Raw genomic sequence first — 22,016 nt, 5'->3', positions numbered from 1 at the left:
TGAAACTTTAAAAGCCGTTTTACCCTCTACACCTATCATACTGATAGGGTTATATACTAAAATCATTACTTTTGTATTAATTATTTATATTTTGAATGAGAATCATATGGGCAAATGTTATGCATATTATATATGTTATTCGTTATATGCATGCGTCTAATACTTTATGTTGTAGATGATATGGTGTGTGGTAACACACAGAAGATCATATCATCAGTACCTTATAAAGTATAAGTAAACGTTCATAACCTAGATGGACTTGGACGAACCATTGATACGGTTGTAGTATAATCTGGTATTAGTCTATCTTGACTACAGGATTACACTAGTACACTTTGTGTGTATTGAACAAGACCAAGTGAGGTTGTTTCTCTTTATACTGACTATATAAGAGAACAAACACCTCTGTTATTATGGATGCTTGTCCTCTTAATCTGGATATAATAACGAGCACTTACGTACATTGTACATTGCTTTAAATCATCAATGAGTGAGATTCATTTGTGAATCAACAAACTCAATGGATTGGGTAATGACATTGTATGTAAGGTGTGTTGTTGATTATAGAAGGAATCTGTGACCCGCAGGAAGTCGGGTTGATGATGTCCCCTTGAGGAGCTCATAAGGATTGTCATGTAAACCCTGTAGGTGGATGTAATCCGACATGGTAATGGGGTTGACTGGTACTACTCAAGGACATAAGAAGTTGATTAATGTAGTTGTCAGTAACTTGACTTAATCAATGGGCATTTGATATCTTAAATACGGGGATATCAACAAGCATATAATATGGAGACCATAAACGTAACACGTAATTTGGGATTAGGGCGGTAGTGTAACAATGGCCTTTAGTGGAATAAGCCATTTGTTGACGGACTTGAGCCGTGTGTTCTGGGCGAACATGGGAAGCCCAAGCCCATCAAGAGACCTAACCCTAAATTCTCTTCATGGTCCCTGTTGTAGCCTATATAAAGAAACCTTTTTTTCTTGGCCGAAATTAATTTCATTCAGTGATTGCTAAAGAGGCAAAGAGAGAAGAAAAAGAGTGGTAGATCGTTGCCCACACAACGTCCATTCTAAGGATATGATTACAACAGAAGATTAAGAGGTTGCTGATTCGTAGAGCTTGGATTCTCAGAGAAATCACAGCAGATCAAACGAATGAATTCTAACCAAAATTGTGAGAACCCTTTATTCTGCTATGCATGGGTTTTCACGGTTTGTAAATCATTACATGAAACCATAACGGTTCATACACATACAACTACCAGATTGGTCAAAACCTTTTGAACTTATGTGTGATGCTAGTGATTATGTCGTTGGTGCTGTGCTAGGACAGAAGTTAGATAATAAATCCACATTTATTTTTTATGCTAGTAAAACCTTAAATGATGCTCAACGTAATTACACTACTACTGAAAAGGAATTTTAGTTATTGTCTATGCCTTAGATAAGTTCCATCCTGACTTGGTTGGTTCCACGACCATCGTCTAGATAGATCATGTCACGCTTAGGTACCTTCTCGCGAAGAAGGATGCTAAACAGAGATTGATCTGTTAGATTCTTCTCTTAACTGAATTTACCTTAGAAATAAAAGATAAAAAAGGAATTGAAAATGTAGTTGTAGATCACTTATCTAGGTTAATTAATGAGGATGACAGTGATTTCGAATTGATATCTGGCTCTTTTCCGGATTAACATCTTTATTCAATTTTTTCTGCACCTTGGTATACATAGTTAATTTTTTAGTGTCTGAGATCATTCCTAAGATATGGTCCATAAATGAACGCAAGAGATTTTTGGACAAAGTTAAGTTTTACTACTGGGATGAACCCTACCTTTTTAAGTATTGTGCATATCAGATAATTTGACGTTGCATCCCCCATTGGGAGCACAATGAAGTCTTATCCTTCTGCCATGAACAATCATGCGAGGGTCATTTTAGTGGAAAGAAAACTACCACCAAAGTTCTTCAATGTGGTTTTTATTGGCCGACCATGTTTCAAGATGCCCATGCACACTGCAAAGCGTGTATTAGATGTTAACAACTTGGGTGTATTACTCAACGTAATATGATGCCCCTAAATCCCATTCTCATAGTGGATATTTTTTTATGTTTGGGGTATTGATTTCATGGGTCCGTTTTCCATTTCGCTTGGTTTCATTTATTTTCTTGTAGCTATAGACTATGTTTCTAAATGGATTGAAGCCATGGCTTGTCATAGCAATGACCATAAGACTGTCATATTGTTTATGAAGGAGTATATCTTCTCACGTTTCGGCGTACCTAAGGCTATCATTAGTAATGGAGGCAAACATTTTTGTAATATAGTTATTGAAGCTTTAGTCAAGAAATATGGAGTTATCCATAAGGTGGTGACTCCGTATCACCCACAAACTAGTAGTCAAGTTGAGGTGTCTATTAGAGAAATAAAAAAGATATTAGAAATGACAATTAATCCTGATATGAAAGACTGCTCTAGACGCCTAACAAATGCTTTATGGGCATATAGAACGGCTTTTAAAACACCTATTGGTATGTCACCTTACCACTTAGTTTTTGGTAAACCTTGTCACTTGCCTGTTAACTTAGAATACAATGCCCTATAGGCTATTAAAAGTTTAAATTTCAACATTAACGCCGCTAGTGTCAAGTGCAAATTGCAATTAAATGAGCTTGAAGAAATCCACAACAATTCTTATGATTTAGCGATGGATTATAAAGCTAATATGAAATGTATTCATGATAAACATATTTTACTTAAAGAGTTTGACCCGGCCAAAAAGTTCTGTTATATAACTCATGTTTGTATATTTTTCCTAGTAAATTAAAAACATGTTGGTCCAAACCTTTTCTGGTCACTGATATAACCCCTCAAGGGGTAATTACTTTGGTAAATCCCAAGGACAACAGTACCTTTTAAGTAAATGGCCAATGTTTAAAACATTTCCATGAATTACATTCGCCGGCTGTAGAAGAAACCCTTCTACAATACCCTATTTATGATGACTGACCCTCTATGTTTGGTGTACTCCCTATATTAATTCCATATTTTGGGAGTGCTCCATTAAGGTAACCGGACCCTCCTTTCGGAGTGTCTGGTTGTAAGTGCCGGATCCTTAGTCCACATTCATGTAATTCACACATTCCAATCTTGCATTTTTTCTTGTTTCTTTTTAGTAGTGTTTCTCTATGGAGTGATTTATATTTTTACTTACTTTATTATTGTATTTTTCAAAAATCCTTTTCATAAAAATTAGAAAACTATAAAACCCATAAATATTAGATAGATTAATAAGTCTAGGGTATCTGACTTTAAAAGACCCTCTTTTTCACCACAACAAAAAAATTCATCCTATTTCAAAATTTTGTTTGGGGTGGGTAATCACCCAACTTGTTATCTCAAATTACTAACTTTGTTTATGCTGCCTTTAAGTCGTATAGATTCGTGTGACACAATCTAGTATTCTAGATTTTCCTTTGCCCTCATAACTTATGTCATTTATGCATTTTGAGGCGTTCTTCCATCACTTTATAAGTCACCCATGGTTAGATTTGAGTTTTTCATAGATCATTAGATAGCATTCTTCATGCTGATCATTTTCATAGCTCATTCGCCAAAATCGCACTACTAACGAATCGGGTATCTTAGTTTTAAGTTTTACGAAGCAGTAGGACATGATAGGTATTTTAGAAAATATTTGGGCTTGGGCCAATAATTTAATTTCCACCCAACCCACAATATTTAAACCCCACTGACCATCCCATTTAACCTCGTACCCCGGCCCAATTTCTTCATCTTCCCCATCCAAAATCGATCTGACCTAAAGCGAGCACAATGTGACTCGCCTATCCAAATCTAAATCCAAACACACCACGCGCCTTCATCGAAACAGACCTTTTCAAATTTTTAACAACAGCTACCCCACATCATCCCCTACTTGTATTCAAATTTCAACCAACTAATGGCCAGAATAGCAAAAATTATGCCGAAATTCGCATTCAACGGTGACCAATTCCAGCTATTTTACGGTAGTGAGATGCATGCTAGAGGGTGAGACAGAATGTGGTACTCTACTGAGGAGTACTACCATGAGGATTTGGTGTTGAGATTTTATCGTAATAAGAGGATAACTCCTTCAGGGAGGCTGTTTGTGGATTTGGACCGAGTTCAAATAGATGTAACACACGATTTGCTCACAACCATCATTGGCATACCTACAAAACAGGTCACCTTGACCTTACAGATATCACAGTTTGATGGAGTGCATCAGTTGATGCTAGAGACACTGCTCAAGGGTCGTTATAACGATTGTTCTCACTGTGCCAGGCAACAGTCGCTTAGGATTAACCAGCTGGCTGTGATGCAGTGGCTAGGCAAGAACATCTATAGCACCTCAAAGTCGAGTGACATCATCTTGTCCTTCCTGCATATCCTGTGGGTTTTGCAGAACATGAGGTATGGTTTTTGCCTCATTGATTTTCTGCATGAAGATCTTATGGCTGTAGGCATGACTAGTGCACCTTACCTATTTTAGTTACTAAGATTATGTTATCTTGGGGTTACGCGCCTGAGTCACCTAGGACTCATATTAAGTTTCACTCAAATGCAAATGTGTATAGTGACTGTGTTCAAAGGCATTGGACACTGCCTGAAGAGAGGACTAATGGTATAGATCAGGATAGAGAAAACCCATTATAGGTGATAAGTGCTCAAAAAGTGCAATTTAACCCTCGATTATGCCTCTTGTTTAGCCATCTTAGTGGACTAATAGTGTCTGTAAGTTATGTTTTATGATTCTACAGGTGAAAGAGAGAGTTTTGTGGAATATTAGAGAAAAAGGGGCAAAACAGAGCAATTCGGAGCATTAAAGATCACATGGGAAGCTCGTGGACAATCATGGAGAAGGCCAAGGAATTAAAGCTATTAAAGATGTGACTTGGACCTATTTGAAAGCCTATTTAGAAGCCCAAGGCCAAAAGATTCATTGCTTGGACCAAAGCCCGCAAAAGAGGATAGAAGGATGGAGCAAAAGAGGGAAAATAGACTTCCGCGTCTGAAACTCATGGATCGTGAGTCCAGACTCAATGCTCGCGTCTGAGACACATGGATCATGAGTCCAGATACATGAAACGACACTGTAGCCAATTCTTTCTCAGTTTTGGAGACGAAGTTGGACTCTGGAAGAAGTCTATTTGTATTAGTAAACAAATGGCAGTTTCGAATGCTTTTAGAACTCATTGTAACCTCTATAAATAGAGGACCTAAGTGCCTCATGTAATTTGCCAATTCACTTATACTCTTGTCTCCAGAACTTAAGGCAGAGAGAGATTAATAATAAAGATTCGGTTTTAACTAGCTGAGTCTTAATAAATTAGTCTTTCTAGTCTTATGTTCTTCGACTTTCTTCTTCTCGTTCTTCGTGTTCTTCCTTCTTTATGGAAGGTTAATCTTCTCCTTCAAGGGAGGAGATGAAGCCGATATTTAAGGTTTAATGATTCTTCTGATTCATGGTGTTCTTCAATCAGGTTAGTTCTTTATGTTTTTAGCTATTAGTTCCATTGCCCAGACCAGGGGATGGAAGTATAGATTAAGGTTTTTATTTATTGCAATCGAATATCATGCTAGTTTAGGGTTTTATTTATTGCAATTGAATATTTGCTAGTGACATACTTTTATTTATTGCAATTGAATATAATGCTAGAATAGGGTTTTATTTATTGTAATTGAATATTATACTATTATTCTCTACTTTTCTTCTAGTTATGTAGTGTTTTAGAGTAAGAGAAATATTCCTTGTGTTTGCCTTAGATGGTGATTCATTGAATAGCTACCCAAGCTCACATAAAAAGAAAGAAGATACTAGTAACATAAACATAGGAACACCTTTAACTAGAGTTATTCATTAACGATGTTTCATCCAAGAGGGCATCGATACTCGCTCGATTGCGTAATTGTAGTCTACTTGTGAGAACAACCATGAAGTAAAAGGTCATTGAATCAAAAGTATTGGTGGATTCTAATCTCTTGAATTCTATCTCTTATAAATTCTCAATAGTTTAGTTTAGTTTAGTTTAGCATTAGAATCTAAAATCTATAATAATAATTTTTAATCCCTCAAACCACCTTTCCAGTCCTGTCCTTCATATAAACATACACTTAAAAGTGGAACGATACCCTACTCATCCTATACTCATTGAGGGATAATTAGGTTTTGATACGCTTCTATTTTGTTCAACGAACATCATCCCACATCTCATCTACACACAAAAAGGAGTGCGTGTCAAATGGCGCCGCTGCCATTTTAAGTTGTTTATGTTTAACGCTTTCTTTCAAGATTAGAAGTTTGGATCTTGAGGTAATTTTAGCCGCATCATCCATCTTTTTGAGAAAGAAAGAAGCTTGAAGGACATCTCAAATACAAGATCTACCATCCAGGTTAGTCGAATCTTCATTCTTTTTATTTCATTCTTAGTATAGTTGCATCGTAGTTTACTTTTATTTCTTTCTTAGTATAGTTGCATTATAGTTTAGTTTTATTACTTTCTAGTATAATTGCATTTAGGACCTTTTCAACAATTAAAGTTGTAAGCCAACACAGTGAAATATCAAACTCTAGTGTTTCTTGTCTGAATCTTGACAAACGGACTATCGTCTGGGGGTCGTGGTACTTAAGCAATCCAAGTGATTCACCATAACCCTAGAATAGACAACTTTAGACAATGGGCAAGATACTAGCTGCAAAGCCCAACCCAGTTGAAGGAAAGTAGTTTTGCATATTAGTATAATTTAGAATTGTTGCATATTAGTTTAATTGCATTCAAGCATAGTAGGATAGTTTTTCATCATCTTTGCATAACAATAATACTAGACAAGATTGATACAATGGTTGCACGCAATGATGGAGGTGTTATGGACACCAATAATCCTGAAGCTATCCCACCCATGCAAGCACAACAGATGAAGAAGTTGAGCGATTTCTATTCCCAATCATTGGAGACCCACCCAACAATATTGTTTTTCCAAAGATAAGATCTAACCAGTTTGAACTTAAAGCATCAGTAATCTCTATGCTTCCAAAGTTCAATGGTTTAGACAATGTTCAGCCATATGTTCACATGAACAAATTTCTATCAGTCCTCAGAACTTTCAAGAACCAGAATATCAAAGAAGAGAGTATCAAGTTGATTCTTTTTCCGCTCTCACTCGAAGGTAAAGCATCTGAATGGTTAACTGCACAGCCAATCAATTCAATCAACAACTGGGAGAAGTTGAGAACAAAGTTTATGAACAAGTTCTACCCACCCCAGAAGACAGATGACATGCAGCAAGCCATCAACAATTTCAAAGGTAAGGTGACTGAAGAATATCATCAAAGCTGGGAGAAATTCAATAATCTGCTAGTCTCATGTCCACATCATGGTTATGATAAGAGCACACTGGCTCATTTTTTCTATCGAGGACTCTTGATGATGAACAAGCAGATGATACAGTCAATACACAAAGGCAAGTTTACATCAATAGATGGAGAGGAATCTTACAACTTTCTTGAGAATTTAGCTGAAGAAACACAACAATGGACTACTAGCAACGAGGATGTCGCTAGCATGGAGGGGGAGCCAAAGCAATTTGGTTACCAAGCACATGAACAATCAGATCAAAAACTGAAGTCAACATTGGCCATCCTGGCCACCAACATTGAAACTCTAAGTAAGAAATTCAACCAGTTCTCCATGAATCCCTCCATGATCAACAAGTCTCAAGCTAAATCTCTCCCAATCATGCAAGCTAGCCAATACTGCGAAGTCTGTTCGGACACTTCTCATGCAACTCTAGAATGTCCTTGTTACTATCAACATGCATCAGTTGGAGAGTACAATGTGAACTCATTTTAGAGGCCTAACCAAGGTGGTAATAACTTTCAAGGCAATTATTGGAGACAGAACGCTAGACCCCCAGGTTCTCAAGATCAAAGTTATATTCCACAAACAAGTCAAGCTTCACAGTTGGTTCCTCAACAACAATTATACTCTCAGCAGAATTCTAATATAGTTGGAGAGTTAATGCCTGATCCTAGGAGAAATTATGCCGCACCTGCCAACCTGGAGAATGCTATTATTTTGCTATCACAGAAAAATCAGAAGTTTGAAAGTGTTATAGAGCTTCTTGCACAGTTTCAGCTCAATCTCCCGCAATCTCAGGCAAGTCAATGTTCTAGAATGGAGTCTCTAAAGGCTAAGGTCGAACAACTCACTACTGCTTTGTTTGTAAAGACACAAGCCATTAAACCTAGCTTATTAGAACCAATATCGAAGAGTGAAGATGTATGCCACATTGGGACAACTTCTAGTACTTATCACCTCCATGATCATGTCAGCTCAGTTACTACTCTTAGATCAGGATTGAAAATAGACAACAAGGTTGACTTACCTTCTCATGATGACATTGCTACAGAGCAATCGGTCAAGATTTCAAATGAAGTTTAAAAGGAAGTGGGGGAAATCCTTTCAACTCCCATTTGTCAAGATAACCAAGACAAGATATGCAAGAATACCAAAGAGAAAGAAGAGCAGACACATGCTGATGTGTTTGTACCAAAGGCACATTTTCCTATGTTTTTTGCTCAAAGAAAAAAGGACAAGCAATTTTTAGAGATGAAGGAGGCATTTGAGAAAGATAACATCAATATCCCCTTTATCAAAGCGATCAAGCAGTTGCCATCATATGCCAAATTCTTGAAGGATGCATTCAACATAAAGAGAAGTACTCATGTTCCAAAGCGAGCGTTTCTAGCTGGACAAACAACATCTATTATCCATCAGCAAGCTCCAGTCAAGCTCAAAGATCTAGGAAGTCCTACAATATCATGCAAGATAGGAGAAAAATTCACGGGTAATGCTCTTTTAGACCTTGGTGCTAGTGTTAATCTATTGCCATATCATGTGTACCAAGCATTGGGCCTGGAGAACCTAAAGCCTACAAAAGTCAAATTGAAGTTAGCCGACTGTTCTACCAAGATTCCTAGAGGCATAGTTAAGGATGTTCTTGTTCAAGTAGCCGATTTTACTATCTAGTGGATTTCATTGTGATAGACACCAAGGAGGCCTTTGATAAAATTCCAATTATTCTAGGCCGACCTTTCTTCGCTACCATAAAAGCTTTGATAAATTGTCACAACGGTGAAATGAAGATCAACTTTGGTAAGATGTCCATGGACATAAATATCTTTCACCTGTTGCATAAGGATTGTGATGACATTGAAGGTGGAGAGGTGTACTTCCTTGATAGCATGATACAAGAATCCTTCCCATTCGAAGATACAATTGAGAGTGCTTAATCGACAGAAAATTGTGATGAACCTGAGAACCCCACCATAGAGGCGTTGCTAGCCATGTTCTTGGAATCTCTGCAGAAAATTCAGGATTTAAGTGAGCAGAATGGAAAATTGACAGAGAGTATCATATCTTGAAAAGATGAACTCTACATTTCAGGATGAACAACAGACTTCTGCCCAGAAAAACCAGTTACTAGAAAATCAGCTTAAAGAAGTTTTGGAAAAACAACAGAATCTAGAAACAGAAATAAGTCTTCTAATGCAGAAAGTGGACCATATTGATAAGAAACATTGCACTGTTGAAGCCTCTTCTACACCATCATTGTCTGAACGAGAGAAGTATGTGAACCAATCTACCACCCACCTTGAGCACAGTCAGCCAGACATCTATTATCATTACTGTGGTGGTAAAAGGGACATTAGATATTATTGTCTTGTTAGAAAGAAAGATTTTCGTCAATCTTCTACACAAAGGAACCACAAGGCCTATCACACAATCATCGGGCCTGAAATAGTTCAAGGTAGAGAAGCAACTTCACCAGCAATCTTTCCAGCATATCAAGGAGTATTTTTGACAACCCACAAGGTGAGACCTCCTCGTCAGATTTGGGTAAGAAAATTTGATCTCCTCACTCCAAATTGATAATGTATGATATATAGTCTTAGGAATCTGACGTAAAAAGACCTAAACTGATATTCAGCATCAATGGTAATATCCTACCTTTTTCTCATCTATTTCATTTACTTCTTTATACATTGAGGCCAATGCATGCATAAGTAGGGGGAGGGTGTACTTGAGAAATGAATTTCGAAAATTAGTTTTCAAAAACAAAAATATTTTTGTTTCTATATCAGCAGCATGAGAAAAATGAATTTTAATGATGAGTCTGGGATATAGATTCTATACTGCTTAGTGTTGAGTTTGATAGATAGTTGATATTATTGATTTCATTACCGCTTAGACTATTTATTATGCTCGGACATAGTTCTTGTTGATAGAATTCTTTATCAAGGCACCACTATAGTACTTGGTCAGTTTTGTGTACTTTTGCTAGAAGAGAAATTTAAACCCCTAGTAAACTGAAAGTAGAATTTTTAGACTTAGCTCGTTAGACTCGAACTTTATACCCATTCTTTGGAGAGTTCTTACGAAAAATCCGAGTCTTAGTAACTCAACATCTTTCAGTTTTTTATATCGTTGTAATATAGTCTCATTATTTGTTGATTTGGTGAATCACGAAGTGACATCAACTGGGGAGATAGCTATTAGGTCTTGTAGTCTATTCGAAACAGAGTATCATACTGATAAGTCAAGTAGTGAACCTATTCAACCTTTATCCCACCTAGTAGGACCATCATGTTAAACCCTTTTGAGCCTTACAATAAGCTATTTTCTTTCATAAAACCCTTTACCCAACTCCAGATAAGGAGTATAGCCAAAATCTTTATCAACCATACCCATATGTTTCTGAGAATACGAGGGGCACAAAGCGGAAGAAATAACACAAAAGGAAGATTATAAGGAAATACCAGAGAGATACAATGAAGACCATCATTCTGTTCTAAGTGAAAGAAGCTAGTGGAAAACAAGCATATCTAGTACTAATCAAGGATATATCACTGAGCTAAAAAAAAAAAAAAAAAAAATGAATAAGTTGAACAGAATGGATGGAAAAGCAAAGACAAAGGAAGAATTTTCTCTGCAATAAAGAATTTGAAGAAATCTTCCAAAGAATGAAGCAAAACCCTTAGTGTTTTTCAGAAACAACCTTTGAATCTTTTTTACCTTTCCTTCATAAACCAATACCTAAGCCAAGTTACTACCCATAACTTATCACTACAGTATGGTACGAAGTCTAGAATAGGTGAGAGGATGCTAAAGTGAAGGACCCGACACTTCATATGTGATTAGCATTCTTTCCATGAGACTACTGCCATCTAGAAGTCTGTTTTTCAAGGTAGTATGTAGGATGTTCGTATTCATTATTCTTTTCCCCATATATATGAGGTAAAATAGTAGACCATCTTCTGAGATATTCTTTTCTGAAAGATGACCGGTGAGAATTGAAAGTCGAGATTATCTATCTAAAAGTAAACTAGGGGTTCTGTTTCTTGGATAGGAGAGTATAGGAGATTGACTAAGTATACACATAAGCCTTGATTGAAAATTTTTTCAATTTTTACTATCTCCCATCATAATCTATGAGTCTTTGCAGCAATGTAGTTAGCAATGGAGACCGTCTATTGGAGTAAGCACTAAGTGGGTAAGGAATTTCTCTCTCTGAAAAATACTATTATTCTTGAACATGCTATTGATTGATTTTGTGGGTATATCACCTGAAAACCCTCACAAGACTATAACTCGTTCTTTTCAAGGAACTTAAAGGTTTAAAGCCTTGTTGTATATGGTAAATGCAATCGTGATGCCTGCAAAAGTGAGTTAGGATTTTATTTTTGTTGTTAGGATGTGATTTTGATCACTTATCTATTTTTCATCTTATTTGCTAAGAGACTAGCAAAAGGCTAGTTAGGAGTTGTGATAAGTGCTCAAAAAGTGCAATTTAACCCTCAATTATGCCTATTGTTTAGCCATCTTAGTGGACTAATAGTGTTTGTAAGTTATGTTTTATGATTTTACAGGTGAAAGAGAGAGTTTTGTGGAATATTAGAGAAAAAGGGGTAAAACGGAACAATTCGGAGCATTAAAGATCACATGGGAAGCTCGTGGACAATCATGGAAAGGAATTAAAGCTATTAAAGATGTGACTTGGACCTATTTTAAAGCCTATTTGGAAGCCCAAGGCCAAAGGATTTGTTGCTTGGACCAAAGCCCACAAAAGAGGATAGAAGGATGGAGCAAAAGAGGGAAAATAGACTTCCGCATCTGAGACTCATGGATCGTGAGTCCAGACTCAATGCTCATGTCTGAGACGCATGGATCATGAGTCCAGATGCATGAAATAACAATGTAGCCAATTCCTTCTCAGTTTTGGAGACGAAGTTGGACTCTGAAAGAAGTTTATTTGTATTAGGAAACAAATGGCGGTTTGGAATGCTTCTAGAACTCATTGTAACCTCTATAAATAGAGGACCTAAGTGCCTCATGTAATTTGCCAATTCACTTATACTCTTGTCTCCAGAACTTGAGGTAGAGAGAGATTAATAATAAAAGATTCGGTTTTAACTAGCTGAGTCTTAATAAATTAGTCTTTCTAGTCCTATATTCTTCAACTCTTCTTCTTCTCGTTCTTCGTGTTCTTCTTTCTTTATGGAAGGTTAATCTTCTCCTTCAAGGGAGGAGATGAAGACGATATTTAAGGTTTAATGATTCTTCTGGTTCATGGTGTTCTTCAATCAAGTTAGTTCTTTATGTTTTTAGTTATTGGTTCCATTGCCCAGACCAGGGGATGGAAGTATAGATTAAGGTTTTTATTTATTGCAATCGAATATCATGCTAGTTTTGGGTTTAATTTATTGCAATTAAATATTTGCTAGTGACATGCTTTTATTTATTGCAATTGAATATAATGCTAGAATATGGTTTTATTTATTGTAATTGAATATTATACTATTATTCTCTACTTTTCTTCTAGTTGTGCAGTGTTTTAGAGTAAGGGAAGTATTCCTTGTGTTTGCCTTATATTGTGATTTATTGAATAGCTACCCAAGCTCATATAAAAGAAAAGAAGATACTAGTAGCATAAACATAGGAACACGCTTAACTAGAGTTATTCGTTAACGATGTTTCGTCCAAGAGGGCGTCGGCACTCGCTCGATTGCCTAATTGTAGTCTACTTGTGAGAACAACCATGAAGCAAAATGTTATTGAATCAAAAGTATTGGTGGATTCTAATCTCTTGAATTCCATCTCTTATAAATTCTCAATAGTTTAGTTTAGTTTAGTTAGTTTAGTTTAGTTTAGCATTTCAATCTAAAATCTATAATAATAGTTTTTAATCCCTTAAACCCCCTTTCCAGTCCTATCCTTCATATAAACATACACTTAAAAGTGGAACGATACCCTACTCATCCTTTACTCATTGAGGGATAATTAGGTTTTGATATGCTTCTATTTTGTTTAACGACTATCATCTATCTACATCTACCATACCACCAATAAACACAAAAAAGAGGCGAGGTCAATATGCAACCCATAGGCCTTGTTTTATTCAATTGGGATCCATAATGTAATTAGGAATCTTAAATTTCATGGAATATCAAAATTTCATGGATTTCGGAAGCTAATCATATATAGAAATTCCCAAATCAAAAATAGAATTCATGTGTTAGAAACTATTCCTAAAATTATGTTTTTGCACATCTTTTTATTTTGTAACCATCCGGCCTTAAACTTAGCAATCAAACACTATAAAAACAATCTCTAAGCATGTTCTTCCATAACTAAAATCCCTAAACACATTGCTACATCTCAGAGTGCATCTACGCCCTCCAATAGACCAAACAGAGCGAGCACCGCCCTCCTAACTTTGTATCAGCTATTATTTTATCCCGCCCTGCGTCCTTCGTAGGCTTCCCCCAAGCACACGCGTGACCACACTGCAACCTTCCAGGCTCGGATTTCCAGGTTTTTCTTCTCTAACTTCCAGCACTTAATTTAATTACTTGACTACTATAACTACTCCAAAAATTATACCGTAACAGTCTTTTGAGAATCTATTTCTCAATAACAAGTACGGTGCATACTTTGAGGATATGATAATGGAGCACGAATGGGAGACCATACTTGTACGACATGATGAAACTTATTCTCCTACACTTACTAAGTACTTTTATAAGCATGCTACCTTCTTTGACCACTCCAAGAAAGAACAAGCACTAAGCATAATGTTGGATGACGAAACCTTTGAATTGACTAAATACTTAGTTAATTTCATTTTCATTAGGAATTCTTGTCCCTGCCCAACACACCCATATTAATTATATAGATGATAATGATAACCATTATGACTAGGTAAACTTCCATGAGACCTATAGTGCAGGTATATTCCAAGTAGAACATCAAGGCCAACGTACTGTATCCTTAGGAAGCATAGCCCTTAATACGGGCCTTGTTATGCTTTTTCTTCAAGTTAAATGTCCTAGGAGATTGGCACTTTAAATCTACGGATTCCCACGCATGCAACGCCTTCATTCCTTTAGCAAAGAGGCGTTAGTTTTATGATATATCCAAAACCATAGTGGTTGGTCTTGCTAGAGCCCAGACTGTAAGGCATCAGTACCTTCTTATGCCAGTCATAGTCACTCGTATAATGACCTTTTTTTCCTGGAATTCTATACACATTTCACCGATTGGGTTAAGGTTGACACAATGCACACGACCAATGGTATAGTCCGTTCTTTACTTGTTATGGTTTGGCCTGGCTGGCGCATCCAACCTCACCTAATAGCCTCATATACCCCGTTCGACCAAATTGCACTAAATAGGTTTGCTAGGGTAGATGAAAACAGAATGAAGGCATGGAAAGTAGTCATAGATAGTCAAGACTTAAAAAGAGACTCATTTCACAAGTGAGGATCAAAGGGAAGATAATGTCTTATTAGCGCAACTATATATGGTAATATTTATAATTTCATGTTAGTGTTCGCTTATGTCCCAAACATTTATTATTTCATGTTATCTCCATAATGGATGGAACTCATATAGGAGTTGCGTCTGCAATTTTATTCTTTATTTTTTGTATCGTTTAACTTTCTTTTACAGGTGCTCCCATTTCCAAGGACGTTTCTATGGTACTCTATATCCTTTATTTTCATTCCATACTTTGGGGATAAAGCATAATTCTGTTTGGGGGTGGTATAGAAACACACTGTAAATATTTAAGCACATATTAGGTTGTATATTACGTATTATTTGTCGTATAAAAAGTATAAAATAAAAAAGGCATAAAAATAGTTTATACTATGCACTTAGGATAATGGTATTATTTTCTTTTCTATGATGATATTAGTCTAGAAATCTCAACTAGCAATAGAATTAAGCATAGTTCTTAGAAACTTAGGTTAATATGTAGGTAATAGTCATTGCATCTTTTCATTAACATCTTGCATGAGCATGTATGAGTGTACTTGACAGTATTTTTTTGAAACCTATGTTAGACTACTTTATTCTACATATCCTATGAGATTTTAGCCTAAAAGCCTCATATGAGTGAGTATCTGAGTGATGACACAAAAGAGAAGTATAGTCTGAGTAGAGAAACCACACATCCACTTGCTTGTTCACCATACCATATCCTAAGCGAGAATTTAGGCCCTCTTTGGATTGATATAGCTAAAAATTCATACTTATAAGTAATTATCCACTAGTGGCCCCACTGAGCCTTTTCATTTAGTCATTTCACAACCACAAATCCTTTACTCATCTTTTAAACCAATAAAAATTTAAAAATAATTCTTCCCATCTTGAATGAGTCTGAGAAATAGGATAAGTAAGGAAAATAAAGAGAAAGACCTGTGGAAAACCAAAATTACTTACTTGCTTCAGAAAAGAAAAATAAAATAAGTTTCCATCCAAAGAAAAGGCAAATATAAATAAAAAGTTAGAACTCTAAAAAATAGAATAAAAAAAGTCAAAAGCCAAAACAAAAGGGCTAAGGATGGAAACTAAGTGTAGAAGCAAATTAAGAATAAGAGTTTCTCTAGTTACATATTTTGAAGTCCCTATTATCTTAGACTTGTTTATTTGAATATCCATTTTATTTCTTCTTAAACCATCACCTCAGCCTTGTATCACCTAATAAAGACCTCTAGCTCAATTAGTATTAATTTGGTGTGATAGTAAGTGGTAGATGTGATTGATCGACCTCAACTCCTTTGGACGTCATTGAGATTGTGAAAACATGTGCCCACTACACACTGAACTAAGCAAAACTTGAGTGGAAAAATCAGAATATTTTTGTCTTGACAAATTGTGATGACCTACTTAAGGACGTTATTCCAAAAGTTTTAGAAACGGACCTGCCATTGCATTTCATAACATAGTTCATAACATGCATGTGTATCTTTAGATAATTTGATTATTATGCATATATTACCTTAGGTTTCAAAAGCATTGTTCTTATTATATTGTTATTGAGATGTATAGATATCTGAGATTAATTAGGAAACATTACCTTTATCTATTAGTCGTCGTAGTATAAATGAAGTTTGTGAGCATCTTCTCTGGAAAACTCTCACAAAGCTATAACTCATCCACTAGGGAATTTCTAGTGGTTTAAAGCCTTATTTCATATGGTTAATGCAATCGTACTCTGTGAAACGTGATTAGTTAGATCCATATTTTTGGCCACTTATCTATTTTTATTTCTCATCTTTGCTTGAGGACAAACAAAATGTTGTTTAGGGGTGGTGTGATAAGCACCCAAAAGTGTAGTTTAAACCCCTTAGTAGTATTCTACTTAGGCCAATTATGTTTATAATAAATGAGAGTTAGTACTATTTACGTATTTTTGTACATTTTAGGACTTGAAGTTGATTAGGCAACTAAAGGCACCACTTTTACATGGAAAACGAGTCAAGATGAATGCTGAGGAAGTTTTACGTTTAAAAGCCCAAGAATCATGAAGAAAAACATTTTTCAAGCTCATTCAAAGCTGGGAAGTCAAACTCAATCTGGGTAGAAAAAGAATAGAAAAGTCAATAGAACTTCGATAGGATGTATCTTTGGACTCGGGCTTCAGAATTGGGCTTACTTTATGTCAAAATGACCGACTCAGAACCAGTTTTCAAATGGACCTAGTTTTGTCCCAATCAGAGCTATAAAAGTGGATGAATATGTCATTAAAGTAATTTCCAACAGCTGAAGCCTCTTTAGACTTAACCTAATGGACTTTGGGATCACATTAGAGGCCCAAATTCCCCATTTTTGGCCCATGCACGAAAATATAAATCTAACCCTCTCTTATATAAAGATGGCAAAGGCAAAACTTATGATCTCCTCCTTACTCTTAGATATAATTCTCTCATTAGTTGAGTTTAGTTTTAATTAGGTTTACTTTCTTTAGTTTAGAAGTAGTTTCATAATTGTAGTCTCCATTAGAACCTATCAATAAAAAGCTTAGTTTTTCAATTCAATTGTCTTTTTTATTATGTCTTCTATTCAATCTTTAGTTAGTATGATTCCAATGCCACAAGGCTAAACCTCCATTAGAGAAGGTTTATGAAGCCATGTGAGGATGATTAGCCATTAATTATTATTGTTTTGCATAAAGAATTGAACTTCAAGTTCTTCGTTGTGAGTGTTTAGAGATAGAGCTCATAACAGAGAACTAGAGTTTAGAGCCACTATCAAAGAGATTTGTGGGGGAGCTAAACTCTTAAGCTAGTGAAACATTGATCTGAGACGACTTGGTGTTCACTAGGGATCAAACTAGCAATTCGATAACTAACTAATAGTAAATCGAATCGCATGGCGGATTAACCCTCTCTATTATCCTCTCTCATCATATAAAACACTGTTTAGTATCTCAAATTTCTTGTTTTTACTCTCATTAGTAAAGCTTTTATCTAATCTAGACTCGCATTCAAGCAACATACGACTAGAATAGACCGAACACGACTACTCCTCATTATTTCTACGATATTGAAAGTATTTTAATCACTATTTTCACATCATAAATGTACTGTTTAGCATCCCTTATCTACTGTCCATCCATCTATTAAAAATCCATTCTTATCATATGTGATTTAGACAAGACATAGTAAGTCGAAACAAGTTTGCAGTGGAGAATATATAACCAAGTATGGAACAAATGGAGAATGGTAGCTAGGAATATTAGGAAGCACTCAAGACTTGGTAACGGACAAACAGTGAAATAAAGAAATAAAGAATAATTCATGTTATTAAACAAAATAGTCAATAGAGATTTAAGAATATCAATATTACCTTCTTTGCATTATCATAAATGCATCTATCCTATCAACCTAGCTTCCATTTCTTCATGCAGCAGAGATATCTCAAATAAAGAACAAGGAAAACAAAACAGGAAGTCAAAGCAGATAATATATAGCCATTAAAAAATTAAAAAATAAATACAAAGCGGGAATTCGGTCAGACAGATAGGAGTGGAAAATGGGTTGATCAATACACTTACATTTCAACTCAATTTCATAAAGAAAACGTTCACTTTTGTCCATATCTCCATCCAACCAAAGCAAATTGAATATACAGATCGAGGATGTATCTCAACCAATTCACAAGGGAAAAAAAACGAAAATGAAAAAAAAGATTATATAGCATTACAGAAAACAACGTAATTCAAATAAAGGAATACAGCTAGGCAAATTGGTTTGGGAAGGAAAGTATCAATACACTTACATTTCAATTGAAATTCATAAGATGAGGTATCCAGCTAACGTTTACTTTTGTCCATTTCTCCAATGTAGCCAAATTTACAGTGGAGATATCTCAACAAAAACATAAGGAAAAAAAAAAGTCAAAGCAGAGAATATATAGCAATACAAAAAAAAAAGTAATTAAAAGCGGAGGGGGTAGAAATTAAAGGTCAATAAACTTACATTTAAACACGTCCAGAATCCCCACATCTAACTTGGTTACAGAGACATCATTGATGCATATGATTGCATTGCAACCATCTTACATACATAATTTCTTGTATACTTCATTACTAAAAATGCTTGACACAATTACCGAACTAGCAACTTCATCAACAATACTCAATTCAGACCTAGCAGCAGAATAATATCTATACAAGTAAAAAATGTAATTGCTTAGTTACCTAGAAAAAATCTCAAAAAACTTCATTGTTAATCTAAAAATTTGTGTGTCATCAAGACTCCCAAGTAAAATAGTTGTACCAAAAAGGTTGAGGTCTAGAGCAAAAAAAAAAAACACTTAACAGGGATTGGTTCTACCTTAATCGGATCTGTGCGGAAAAAATTCCTCTGTAGCCTCCGCCCATCAGGAAGACGAACTCCTACCTTGCAGAGTAGGATCTTATCAACCTCAGGTTCTTCAGGAAGAGGAGGATATGCAGGCTTACTATCTGATAATGATTATGGCTCCTCAATTGTGGGTTCAGCACTAGAAAAGACTAAAGTTAGGGGTTTATTGTTCAATTAATGGAACACTTGAACGTAAAGCTCAATTGATAAACAACTAAATTGGAAACGAATTGGTAATTAAAAGGATTATTTTGTGGTAATCGATCAAAACCTTCAATGAATTAGAGGAAATGAAGTTGACTTACTTTAGTACAAATGTCAAAAGGAAAGACACATCAATGTTTACTTGAAGACACGTGCAATTCATGCAAAATTAAATGGGCTTAAAGCCCAAGTTAAGGACACAAAACTATATTTGGGACCTTAGCCCAATAGTACAAATAGAAATTTCAAAACACAATACGTGATCTACCTTACTTTCCAATTTTAGATATATATGAAGTTAGAATCATACACAAACTGAACTTCTAATCATGTAGGGAAGCCTAATAAATTGACATAAATAAACCTATATATGTAGAAATTTACAATCATTCTGCCTTCATTGCATAAACTAAAGTGTATTGGATCAAGAGCATACGCATAGGAAACAAATGATTAAGGTAAATAATTATTCTTATCTTCCTCGATATTGTTTACCTATATAGCAAAGAATTCCATTTAATCCAAATATCTATTCTTATGAGTTTCATATATTTAATTATGTTTTCCTATATACAAAATAATATTGCAGGGCCATGGAGTAGGAAAATTACAACTTATGTAAAAATAAGGAAATTCTAGAAGCAGAACTTGATGTTCAACAAGATCCGGTGTACAACACAAAAATAGAGAACGGATGATTCTTCAGCTGTGTAACAGTACAGGTACCAAAAGACATATTCTTTAACAATGAGGATGTCATTGTTAAAGAATTCTCTAGAAGCCCTACATATTCTTTAGAAAAGGCACAAGATTTGGCTGCTTTTAATGCAATAAAATTTATAAAAGATGAACGTGAAATAGAAATTGAAGACTTCAATTTCAAAAAACTCTTGAAGAAAAGAACAGAAGTTGAAGAAAAACAAATTTAGCTTGACACCATCAAAAACGTTATGCTAGATTGTATGATTGAAGAAAAAGAAAACAAAGACAAGATCTTTGAGCTCAAGGAAATAATTAAAGAGATGAAGGAAAAGGAGAAAATTGGTTGGAAAGATATTAGCAGCAAAGATAAGAAGAAGGATTTGAGAATAAAGAAAAGGAAAGCATCACAATTAATACCGAGGTTCAATGCTTCTCATTTATGAAAGTTTGTCACTATTAAATCCGTCTTTAATTTTTAGTTTAAATTTCATATATGATTAACAACTATGTTCAGTGATAATATTTTCAAGTTTATATGCATTAATTTTATTTCTAGCTTGATTTCCTAGACCATATTGTCATGTATAATATCTCTGCTAGTAGTATATCCTATAATGATTGTGGCCTCTTAAATTCATCCGGGTCTTTTTCTTATGCATAATGCCCCTAAATAAATAATTAAATCAAAACACCTAAATACCATTTACAAGGATAACTTGGTCTTTTTCTGCTTTTGTTAATATATGGTACCCATATTGTCCTTAAATGAAACTACTGGTTAGTATTTTAATTAGGAGTAATTGGTCATTTCATGTGCTGGTGAATAAAAAAAATCAAAACCACGCCATCATTTCAATTGTGTGCCACCATAAATGCATTTAATTAAGCAATTTAATTTATTAGCTGTTAAAAAGAAACGGAAAGACCTTAAACTTCTCTCTCACCAACAAATGGTTGCTCTCCTCTTTTCAATATTCCATATGATTATTTCAGATTTTTGGGAGAGACAAACGCTAGACACAAAATAAGGTTCAATGTTACTAAATGTCCACACTATTTCCAATAAGGTTCAATGGAAAGTCTAAGTAAGACAGCGTGAAAAGAATACAAAGTGAAGGAAACCAAATATTTTTTTATTCTCGCTGCTAAACACAAAATCTCCCAACTCTTCTCACTCCCTAATCTCTCCATTACCGATCTCTTATTTGACTAGTCTTAAGAAAGCTCATATCTCCATCTATCGCTGGTGATCCGAATGGATTAGAAGCATTGAGTTAAATCAGCAGAGCACATGCGCATTGAAAGGAATGCACTATTTTCTACTTTGTCAAGTTGCATATTCTCTTCCTTACATTTTATCAATCTTTGATTGATGAAGTTCGTCATCACGTTACACATTTTTTATATTATAGAAAACACTATAAGTGTCAATTTTGATTTTTGATTTTTCTTCTTTCTACTATTTCCACAATCATGAAGATGATCTTGCTGCTTTAAAGTAGGAAATTAGGTATCATAAAATAAAAATGATAATCGAGAATATGACATGAAGCTTGATTTGATTGAAGTGTTCTGATTGTCCGAACATTCTGAAATGAGTTTGATAAATCTTGAGAAGTTTTTATTTTCTTTTTGATTTTTTTTTGTTGAGATGTATAGTAGAATTGAAGTTCTACATTTGTTGAGGAAGGAGTTACTCAGTCCTTTCAGGTGCTTTGAATTTTTCCCTACTGTAATTGGACTTTGGCTCTCTTAGAGGATGGTTGAAGAAGATGAATCATGGACTCGGCAATTGTGAGTCAACTGGCTCAATCATGGTATGATTTTAGGACATTTTAATGTTTTCATAA

The 22,016-nt window shown here is 35.1% G+C and overlaps 1 long non-coding RNA gene across 1 annotated transcript; it reads right to left on the bottom strand.

Annotated features, from left to right (window-relative positions):
- Nucleotides 1-9,171: 9,171 nt before the first annotated feature.
- Nucleotides 9,172-19,467, bottom strand: LOC147502982 (uncharacterized). Its single transcript, XR_015220094.1, has 4 exons — nucleotides 19,231-19,467; nucleotides 18,450-19,061; nucleotides 18,242-18,311; nucleotides 9,172-9,408 (listed from the first exon to the last, which is right to left on the bottom strand). It is a non-coding gene; the product is annotated as an uncharacterized LOC147502982 (long non-coding RNA).
- Nucleotides 19,468-22,016: the final 2,549 nt, after the last annotated feature.

The sequence above is a fragment of the Coptis chinensis genome, chromosome 4, assembly GCF_015680905.1.
Source record: "Coptis chinensis isolate HL-2020 chromosome 4, ASM1568090v1, whole genome shotgun sequence".
NCBI lineage: Eukaryota > Viridiplantae > Streptophyta > Magnoliopsida > Ranunculales > Ranunculaceae > Coptis > Coptis chinensis.
This window is presented reverse-complemented; position numbering and strand designations above follow the sequence as displayed.